Source organism: Sorghum bicolor, chromosome 1 (genome assembly GCF_000003195.3).
Source record: "Sorghum bicolor cultivar BTx623 chromosome 1, Sorghum_bicolor_NCBIv3, whole genome shotgun sequence".
Taxonomy (NCBI): domain Eukaryota; kingdom Viridiplantae; phylum Streptophyta; class Magnoliopsida; order Poales; family Poaceae; genus Sorghum; species Sorghum bicolor.
The window spans coordinates 54,557,554-54,568,936 of record NC_012870.2 but is presented as its reverse complement, the minus strand read 5'-3'; the positions used below and the strand labels follow the sequence as shown (position 1 = coordinate 54,568,936).

General features: G+C 44.6%; 1 long non-coding RNA gene across 2 annotated transcripts; it reads right to left on the bottom strand.

Moving 5' to 3' along the window:
* Nucleotides 927–2,839, bottom strand: LOC110436452. Of its 2 annotated transcripts, none has more exons than XR_002454298.1 (4): nucleotides 2,671–2,839; nucleotides 2,374–2,515; nucleotides 1,946–2,012; nucleotides 927–1,194 (listed from the first exon to the last, which is right to left on the bottom strand). It is a non-coding gene; the product is annotated as an uncharacterized LOC110436452 (long non-coding RNA). The 2 variants fall into 2 exon arrangements; XR_002454299.1 differs by having other exon boundaries at nucleotides 2,374–2,496.

The following is an 11,383-nucleotide window of genomic DNA, read 5'->3' as shown; positions in this document are numbered from 1 at the left end:
CGATGTATGCGGCGCTCGCGCGCGGCTATTTATAGTTAAGCAACGGCGGCTGCTGACATCACTGCTTGCTGCGCATCACCGCAGCAGCAAGAGGAGTCAAACCAAAAGTGTAGGTGGTCAAATAAATAATCCTGCAGCTTCAGGTAGGTCCGTCCGGACCAGGCCAGCAGCAGGTGAGGTCGTCGAGTGTGCCAGGATGACGAATGGATGACGCATGGACGACGGGACGTCAGGTGGTGTGCACGTTAGTTGAAAGCTGCTGCGCGGGATATAATGTGGCGCTATATATGTTGCCAACTCATGCGATTCTTCTAGTGTAGTACAGTACGTTCACAAAATGGTTGCAGTCAGATGCGCCAATTGCCCAATTCAACTAAAATCCAGGTTAATTCAATTTTGTTTATCGGGGTCTTGTATCCTTTGTGTCTTCCTGAGGAAAAAAAAAAAAGAAAAAGAACGCCCCGCTGCTTCACCCCCACCATCCTCTAATCCAAATGACAGGACGAAAGACAAGCTGCTCGCCCTCACCGCTTCCTTTGCCACCCCCGCAATGGCTACTACACTCCGGCGGCCAGCTCACTACAGGAAATTAACTTATACATGGCGGTTTGATTCTGTTATAGATAAGCGAAAATCCGTCACAGTTAACTATCTGTGACGGTCCATAGAAACGTCATCTATTTCTCGTCATACATTTTTTGAACCAAAATAGAACGTCATGGGTTATTTTTTGCATCGTCATGGACGAACCAGAGGGCAACTATCTGTGACGAGGAACGTCATCTATTCCTCGTCATACATTTTTTGAACCAAAATAGAACATCATGGGTTGTTTTTTGGATCGTCCTGGACGAACCAGAGGGCAACTATAGAAAGAGACTATGGTGATGAACTGAACGATCATGGTTTTGCTGCCATGTCAACACACATAAACGAACAAAGCTCACAATTGACAAATATTGCTCATTATTTTCATTAAAACTATCAACATTTGTAGTTGTACAATATTTCACACGAAATACTAAGACAATAACCATGCTACACTCAAGTACCTACAAAACTAAGACGTTGGCTTGTACAACACGTAACTCATATGATTTGCTCGGACACCTAAATCTTTTATCACTAACGAAAATAGCCACCGTGAGCACCTTGATCATATTGCCGCAATTAAGAGATAGCCTCACCAAACGCCTGCAAAAAGAAGAGCAATACCATAATGTATGAGATTGCAACTTTGTTTAAATTAACAGATAAAATACATAATTACATATCATCACATTTCAGTCAAGTTTATGAAATTTTTAGGTACAAATCCATCCAGATTCACATTTTTATGAAGAAGACAGGAGCATATTGAGAGCCAAAGCTGAACACATAACAAAAAAAGGTTGAAATACAAGGAGTTACAAAAATTACTTGTTCTTGAGCTAGTCAAAGAATCTAAGATAGACTAGATTGGTTCCAACATTTCCTATCCTTAGTAATTGAAGATCAAACCATACTCAAGCATTTGGTGCTATCCGCAAAGTATATCTTGGGCTAAAGTAACAGCACTAAAATTAAAATTACAGCTATCTGAGAATTACTTTGGAGCTGTTTAACATATGGAGCAGCATCCTTATGCCCTATTCAATTGTTTTCAAATATACAGACTTATAGGCATGGGAAAACACCACAAACACCCACCAAGCACATGTGGTGGTTCCTCAAAGGTATCTGCAAAATATACCTTGTGCCAAAATTAAAATTACAGCTATCTGAGAATTAAATTGGAGCTGTTTAACATATGCAGCAGCATCCTTATGCCCTATTCAATTATTTTCACGCACACAATTACACGTAATAAAGTTGAAATAGTGAATTAAGAATAATATTTTTTCGAAGACATATATACCCAAACGGTGAACTAGGAGTGAAATAGGAGTATGTATTAGAATCTCACCTTAGATTTTTGCTGCCTTTAGTAACCTTCTCATGAGACAATATGGAGTCTTCAATGTCCAGATAAACTGTGCAATATAAATAATATGAACATTGTCATCCAAGAGTCCTATATATACTATGTCATACAGAACATATATAAGTTTCCAAAAGTCATCACACTGTAGACTAAACTTCAGCATCATCTTTCTTCAAACAATAGTGTGCAGGCTCCTATCTCATAATCCACATATACCAGATAACAATGACAAAAAATAATGTTAAACTGAGACCAAGAATTCAAGAATTGACTTTAGAAATACATCACTGTTTTTCTGTCAACCTAAGCAACAAATCCAGATGAGTATCTGAAAAATAATGTTGGCATGTTACTGAATCATGATTATGAAAACTAAAGAAGGATGAAATAATGTCCCTTCAGTTAATTACCTTGTGGAGATTATACGAGCATTTGTTCAACGGGATCTAAAAATCCATGCCGCCCTGCTTCTCCCAGTCACACGTTCTAGCACTTCTCTCAAGTCCAGCCACAAGGTAGCACCAGATCTGTGCCTATGAAAAATCCAAGCAACTATGCTCCCAATCATCAGCTAGTACTAGATCAGAGAAGGTATTGAGAATAAGCTAGCACTAGAACAGAGAAGGTATTCAGATCGAGATAGTAGATCCAGTCTAGTCCCTATAAATAATCCTCGTGTATGAGATAGGAGAGGCAGCACCACACACCTTTTGCTTGTGCTTCTTGCGGTCGACGCTAGAGGGTGCTGCCGGCGGCTCCTGCTTGCGGCCGATGCGGGAGGGGTGTTGGGGTCGATGCAGGATTCACCGGCTCCAGATCTCCTGAGGGGAGGCGGCCAGGTTCCTGTGGAGGGCATCGGCCATTACTACAAAAAAGATTTACCGTGATCTTTTGAAAACACCCCCCGAGGTGGGCAAAAATTTCAACCGCCTCGGTTAATGCTAGGCATTAACCGAGGCGGTCATTTTTTTATTAACCGAGACGGTTACATAAACCGCCTCAAAATTGATTAACCGAGGCGGACACCGAGGCGGGCATCTTAACGTAACCGCCTCGATAAATCATTAACCGAGGCGGGCTTATAACTTCACCCGCCTCAGTAAATCAGGCCCAACCCGCTAGTCCAAGAGGCCCAATTTCAAGGTCACATATATATACTAGACCTAGGGTTTCACCTTCACTCCCTCCCTCCTCAGCCGCACCCGCATTAGACTCGACCGCCCTCTCCCTATCGATGCTCGCGACGCTGCACCCGGTCGCGACGCTCCCCTCCCCTTCCCTTCCCTTCCCCTCCTCGCAAAACCCGACCGCCCTCTCCCCATCAATCGCCTCTTCCCCTCCCCTTCCCTCCGATTCCCCTCCTCCCCTTCGTCTCCGGTGACAGAGGCCCTCCCCAACTTCAAAGCGGGGCAGAGGTGGTGGCTCTCGGCGGCGCTCCTCCCTCCTCCCTCAAGCACCACCGACGGCGTGGCGAGGAGCTCCTCCATCTCCTACGCCGGTGTGGATCCAGGCAGCAAGGAGCTCCACCCTCTCCCTCAAGCTCCTCAGGTGGTGCGGATCTGGGGCTGGGCAACACAAACCAAGGGCGGTGCAGCACAGATCGAGGGCATGGCGGCGTAGATCCAAGGCTTGGAGGCCTCCACCCCACGGCGGCGCGCGAGGTCGTCCACACCCACGACGGATGGACGCAGTGACTGCACGGCGAGCTGCCGGCGCGTACGCGGAGCGCGGCTCCCCTGTCGCCAGGGCAAGAGACCCAGATCCAAGCCCTTTGGGCTTTTTCTCTTTTTTTATTTTTTTATTTGATTAATCGTGACGGGCATCGAACCGCCTCGCAAAATGGTCATATTAACCGTGACCTTTGCTCCGAGGCGGTTGGAAAAACCGCTTCGGTTAAGCATTTTAGCCCGCCTCGGTAAATTTTTTGTGTAGTAGTGCGGCGACTGCGGCAAGGGCGGGAGTCGCCATGCGGTGGACGTCGATGGCCGGGATGGAGACCGGGGTCCCGATGCGGAGGACAGTAGTGGTGGTGGCGGCGGCTTTGAGTGGTGACTGGTGAGATGCCGCTATGTGTTTAGAGGAGCCGAGGATAAGGTCTCAAGGGGCGACGCCGGGCGGCATGCAAGGACAGGGCGACGCCGGGCGGCCTGCAAGGACAGGGCGACGCCGGGCGGTGAAGATAGGGGCGCGCCGTCGCGGACAGGGTCGTCTAATTTGTTTAAGAACTATCCCAAATTTTATTAATAGGTCAAAAGAAAAAATAAGTCAACATTTGCACAATAAGACCAATGACCAACTGGTTAGCTCCTCGTAGTTGGGAACGTTGTGGACAGCCATGGTTTGAATCCCACCTGTGGCACTTTTTTTGCATTTACCTTCCCTATTTAAATCCCTCACCGACAGGTGGGTCCGTCCCTCACCGACAGGTGGGTCCCACCAGACCAGCGCATGGGTCCCACCAGACCAGCGCCAACCACATGACACGTAGGAACGATGTGGACGCTCACATCAGCATGCCACCTGCATGTTATATCTGTGACCTTCCAATGTGTCCGTCATATATGACCAAATTGATCCGTAAAATGATTTTGCATGATTCGTGACGTTCCACTTATGACGGTAATTCAACCAATCGTCATGCATCATCATCTGGGATTTGGACTGTCATGGATGACTACATTCTGTGATGATTTGTTAGAAGGTCACAATCAAACCGTCACATATAAGGGAATTTCTTGTAGTGCTCTCAACCGGCCCGGACCCCCTCCGATCCCCATTAAAGTGCTCTCAACCGGCCCGGACCCCCTCCGATCCCCATTAATTAGAGGCCACAACGCATTTCATCAAGGGAAATAATGAGTAAAGATGGTGTTCCTCGTTTCTTGATGCTCTTTCGCTTCAATCAATTCATTGGATTGAACCGTCCAAATGTCACGTGCTCTCGACAATGCCCTGCACTGTTACCGAAATTTGAAAAACATACCTACGTGATCATGTGGAACTGTACCAACTGGACGCAACCTTACCTTCTTGTACTAAGATAATATCTCAGTAGCTATTCTTCAAGTGCCTTTTTAATTATTTTTAGATGACTAGTAAATATGTTCGAGCATTGCAACCGAACTACGTGTTATCACTTAGATGCAAAGTTGTTTCTATGTAATGTCTGTTAGTATGTTGCTTACTCATGTGTCAATAAGGCTGTCTATGCTTATGCAATTGCCTATTGATTTTTTTAATGTCTTTTTTGAAGTTTGTTGGGAAACAAACATGAGACCGATCTTTGTATCTTTGAATTATACATTTGCAGGAAAACTAATTGCATTATTGGCACTATAAAACATTGAACATGTGTCGTTTATGACCATCGCCAACAAAGTTTTTTTTTTGACGAAATCTGGAGAGGCCGGAGCCTCTACAGCGACTTTATTAAAGAAGTAAAAAAAGAGGAAAAATACAAGAGAAGCCCAAAAGAGCTAAACTAGAAAAGGAAAACTAAACTAGAACAAGGCTGGGAGCTAGATTTACTAAGAAACTAGGCTTTCAGCCCAAAGAACAAGCTGATCATGAGAGCTAGACCTGATCCTATGATGCAAGAGACCCACTTCTTTTGTCAAAGTTCTTCTGCAGTTTGGGATCGAAATTTAGATACCCTTGAAAATCAGATCATTTCTAGCAGACCAGATGGTCTAGGCCAGTAAAATGATGGCTTCCATGAAGAAGGGAGAATTAAGCTGGTCTTTGATTTGATCAATGATGCCAGGGAAGGAGCTCTGGAGAGGAATATCAACCTGAATCATGTTCCAACAATGAGCAGCAAAGGGGCAGTTTAAGAACAAATGTTCTACTGTCTCTTCCGCTAAACTATTGCAAAGAGCACAGGTGTAGGAGTCAAGTTGCATATTTCTCCTTCTTAGGATATTCATGGTGCTCATCCTGTCTTTCAGAAGGAGCCAGAAAAAGACCTTGTGCTTTGGTTGACAGCAATTCTTCCAGAGCCATCTGAACGCAGGATGGATGGGATGGTGACCTGTGAGTCTTCTGTAGACCTTAGCAGAGGCAAATCGATCAGAACCCCAGCAATAGTGCCACTTGTCATTAGCATCCGAGGTTGCAATCCCATCGATGGCCTGCTGAACTTCTTGGAGCTGTTGAAAAGCAGTGAGGGACAAGGGTAAGTGCACCAAATCAGTGAAGTCATTTGCCTCAAAGGCTTTTTGGGCTGTAATTTGCTTGTTTCGGACAAAGGAGAATAATTCTGGATTTGAAGATGCAAGAGGACCAGTATGAAGCCAGGAGTCATGCCAGAAAAGAACTGAGGTGCCACTGCTGATATGAGGGCTGGCAATGCTCTTGAAAACTTGGAGAAGTTTTAAGATGTCTTTCCACCAAAAAGAGCCCTTCCTAGTATGACTGGGGAGCTTGCTATTTTTATAATGTTTCTCCCAGACCAGTTGGACCCAGGGGATGTCCAACTTGTTGAAGAATTTGTACAGATTTTTCAAAAGAAGGGCTCTATTATGTTTTTCCAAATCAATTACACCTAGACCCCCCTCATCTTTTGGGGCACAGACTAATTTCCAGGCAGCCTTGGTCATGGATTTTGGGTTAATAGCAGATCCTCTCCAAAGGCAATGCTTTCTGAACTTGTCAATCTGCTTGATAACCCCTTTAGGGAGCTGCAGGGTACACATGAAAAAGGTGGGGAGAGCAGAGAGCACTGCATTGTTAATCTGGAGCCTACCAACCTGGCTTAGAAGAGAGGAGATCCCTCCTAATCTTCTCTCACATTTATTAACAAGGGGTAAAAAATCCTAAAATTTGGGTCTGTCAATGCAAAGTGGGAGACCCAGATAGGTAAAAGGAAGAGTGCCCTTGGAGCATCCAAAGGTAGCAGCAAGCACATCTAGCTTTTCAGCAGAAATATTAATTGGAACCATCATAGACTTGGAGAAATTAACCTTGAGACCAGTTGACATGGAAAAAGTATTGAGTAAGGATTTCAAGAAAAACAGCTGCTTAGCATCACCCTCCATGACAATTAAAGTGTCATCAGCATACTGAATAACCGGAAATGCATTTTTTGAAGACATTGGGATGGGTAGCCTGAGTTGACCCATAGCCATTGCTTTGTTGATCATAGACTGAAGAAAGTCAGCAGCAATGACAAACAGGAGGGGTGAGAGGGGGTCACCTTGCCTGACCCCCCTTTTACAGTGAATTGTCTTGCCAGGTACCCCATTGAGCATAACTGCAGATCTGCCAGAGGCAAAGATCGCCTCCACCCACTTTAGCCATTTCTGACCAAAGCCCATAGCTCTCATTATGGTGATCATAGCTTGATGTTCAATCTTGTCAAAGGCCTTTTCAAAGTCCAATTTGATGATGACAATCTCCTTTTTTGAGTGATGACAGAGGTGTAAGTACTCAAAAGCCCAAGCCAAGCAGTCTTGAATGGTTCTAGACTTGATGAAGCCATATTGGTTTCTATGAACCAGAGGGATGATATGCTGCTGGAGTCTGTTGGCAAGAATCTTGGTGATGATTTTGACTGAGGAATTGAGGAGTGAAATTGGCCTGAAATCACTTGACTGTCTTGCATTCTCAGTTTTGGGGATGAGGGTGATGAAAGAAGAATTGATGCTCTTCAAGCATAAATTGTCATCAAAGAAATCCCCACAAAGCTTGTAGAAATCTTGTTTGACAATGGGCCAACATTTTTTTAGGAATTCGTTATTAAAACTATCAGGGCCAGGAGACTTATCATTAGGCAAGCTTTTCACAACTGCATCAATTTCTTGGGGAGACAAGGGAATTTCAAGAGATCCGAAATCGATATTGTTCTGTACAAAGAGATTTGGATCTACCCAAAATTGATCAAAATCAGAAGTACCAAGCCTTACCTTGAAATCTTCCCAAAGAATAGCAGCTTTACTAGGATGATCTGAGACTAGGGTATCATTAGGACCCAAGAGTTCACTGATCAAGTTGTGTCTATGTCTCAAGGTGGCATTAGCATGGAAGAATTTAGTTCCTGCATCTCCAAGTTTCACCCATTTAACATTACCCCTTTGTTTCCAGAAAATTTTTTGTTGTTCCAGAAGGTTAAGCAGATGGGTATTAAGGCCAGCTCTGAAATTCCATTCCTCAATGCTAAGGTCTCTGTAATCACTGATGATCTCCAGAAAATGAATAATAAGCCTAGAGTTGGTAATTAATTGCCTAAGCCCAATTTTATTGGCCTGCCAACCTTTGAGCCTTTTCCTGAGTAATTTGAACTTAGCAGTTAGAGACCTGGCACTATCATCCGCTACTAAGCCATAGAAGTCCTCACAAAGGAGCCAATAATTTTCAAATCTAAAGACCTTGCTTTTGGGAATCATAGATGAAATAGACACAATGCAGGGAGTGTGATCAGAGGGCACCATATCGAGAGTTCTAGCAGAAGTGCTGGGAAATGAAATATTCCAGTTGCAAGAAGTGAAAACCCAGTCTAGCTTCTCAAGCAAGGGAGGAGTCTGCATATTAGTCCAGGTAAACTTCCTACCCTACAGAACAATCTCATTCAACCCTAAAGAACTGATAGCTTCGTTAAACAACAGCATTTCATTTAGATTGCCCCCATCTCGGTTTCTATCTTCAGGCTTTCTGAAGAGATTAAAGTCACCGAGCAGCAACCAATCTACCTCATCAGGTATCTGAATGCCTTTCATCCAGTCTAGGAACAGTAGTTTCCCCTCAGGGGTACAGGGGCCATAGACACAGGTCAGGAGCCAGCTAACATTGTTATGAGCAGAAGAGAAATCAAAAGAGATGTTGAAATCGTTAAAGGAGACCTTTTCCCCCCTAAAGCAAGAACTTTTCCAGGCAACAAGGATGCCCCCCGAGGCACCGACAGAAGGGAGGAAATCAAAACAATCAAAGCAATTAGGATTGAACTTTCTCAGGAAACTGATGTCAAAGCACTCCTTTTTTGTTTCTTGCAAACAAAAGATGTCATAACCACACTGCAAGATCTTGTTTCTCACAGCATTCCATTTCCATTCAGCATTAATGCCTCTGACATTCCATGAGAGGACTTTCCAAGACCTATAGCTATTATGATTCATTAACAAAGTAGAGGATAACAACAAAAGAATGTGTCCCTAGCCTAGCAAGGATCACAACAGCCAAAAAAACAGCACTGCACATCATTCGTCCTCGGGCTTCTGACCCTTCTTCTTTCCCTCCTTGTCCTTCTTTCCATTCTTCTTGGTTTCTGCTTTTGGGCTGGTCCCTGAATCTGCTACTTCGGATTTCCTTCTCTTGGAGGTGGGCGCCAGTTTCTTGCTCTTCACTAGGGCCTCATCATTCAGCTCTTCTGGGTCCATACCACAAAGCTGCACACCCAAATTTCTAATCACTTTAGTGGAAAGGGTTGGTGGGGAGCAGGATGTACATCTTCTATCAGAACAGATGGAGGGTTTGAATTCATTATAATTTAATTTCAGCCTGGGGCTCCTTCTTACCTCAGAGTCAAGCAGAGGTTCCCTTTTGCTCTTTCCTTTCTTAGCAGGGGAGGAATCTGGGGTAGGTAATACACCAGTCTGTCCAAGGCCATCCACCTCTGGTGCAGCTGATACAGAGCAATCAGATCCAAGAGTGACAGGGCAAACACTAGGTAAGGAGAAATCAATAACACCACTCCTACCTGTCAAACAGTTAGTAGCTTTTGTTTGCAGGAAGTCTTTGGCCCATTCAAACTGATCTGGTGACAGAAGCATGTTGGTAAAGAATTCAGCCCATTCTGTAGGAATACTAACAGTGATAGAGTTGGGCTTACCTGGGCAGAAGAATTTGGCCCAAAGTCTAGTAGATTCAGCAATTCTGAGCCTCTCCTCTCTTGCAGAAAAAACTGGGTCAGGACCACCCTGTCGGATTAGGACCATGCCAACATTCAGCACATTATTGCCAAAAGCATTCTCAGCTACCTCATTCTGAATCTCCTCAGCATCAATGTTCATTGGGAGGCCATTTTCATCAAAATCCATCATCTGGTCAGGGGGACTTCCTCATCCAGGACATTAACAGGATTAACAGGAAGGAGAGGAGCCTGCACTAGCATTTCTTCATCTGCTAAGGCAAGCAAGTTGAGTTCATTCTGACCAGGGATAGGGATCTCATGCTGAATCAAGAGTTCCTCAGCAAAGTTATTGCCCTGCAGAAAGTCATTTAGCTCCAGGAAATCACCACCAGGGAGAGGGTGAGGAGGATTAATAATGACCTCTTGAGGATTAATATCTCCATCCACAACAGGAGCATTGAGATCAATTTCCATGACTTGCTGGGGAGCCAAGTTAAGGTCCTGCACCTGGGGCTGTTGCAACTGATGTTGCTGGACAGCAACAGCCCAAGGGTCCCAATCATTTTCATCTTCCACCTCTGGTCCCTCTTCCTAATTTTGCTGGGCCTGCAAGCCCAGATTGTTCTGTTCATCTTCATCATCCTGGGCTACATTCAGATCTAGCCCAATACCAGGCTGTCCCAGGCCGAAGAAATCAAATGGCAGCCCTGCAATTGGCTGATTAGGAACTGGCTCTTCATCAGGAAGTTCAGCACCAAGCAAATTATTCTGAAGAATCTCACACTGCACAGTCCATGATCTACCCTCGAAACCAGGTGACTCAGAGAAGACCACAAAGTGGGGGACCGACTGAGCATCAATAACTCTAGCTCTGATGATTGACCTAGTTAGGCTGCTTCTTTCCTTCTACCAGAAAAGAAGTTTGCCATAAGACCCAATAGCATCCTGGAAGAACTGCTCCTCTTGGAAATTAGGCGGAAAGCCCAACATCATAATCCAGCATTCAGAGTTAAACAGCACACTACGCGCATTCCTGCCTTCATCATGTTTAATAAAATCAAAGAAGAGGTTCTCGAAGGGGATAGGCCCTTTAAAAAGTTAAAGCATTCTCAGCTACCTCGTTCTGATTATTATGGTTAAAGCATTAAAAAGTTAAAAGGCCGTTTGGGATAGCTCCAACTTTAGCTTTTCCGAAGAGAATCGCTCCCAACAAGTCAAACACTCGAAATGTTAACTGATTCAGGTGGGGATCAAGAGAGAATCACTTAACCATTTATACTAGGAGCTACGAGCTAAAAAAAAAAGAGAGAGAGAGACCCCGCTTCACCCTGTTCCCTATTATATTCTGGTGGGAGTCAACAAAAAATCAAGAGTAAAATACACTGGCAGCCCTTTAACTTGTCAGTCTGTGCCACTTTGGTCCATGAACTTGCAAACCCGAAAAAGTGACCCCTGAACTTGTCCGTCTGTGCCACTTTGGTCTATGAACTTGCAAACGCGAAAAAATGCCCCTAAACTTGTCGACCTGTGCCACCTTGGTCCATGAATATGCAAATACGAAAATAACACCAGCTGCA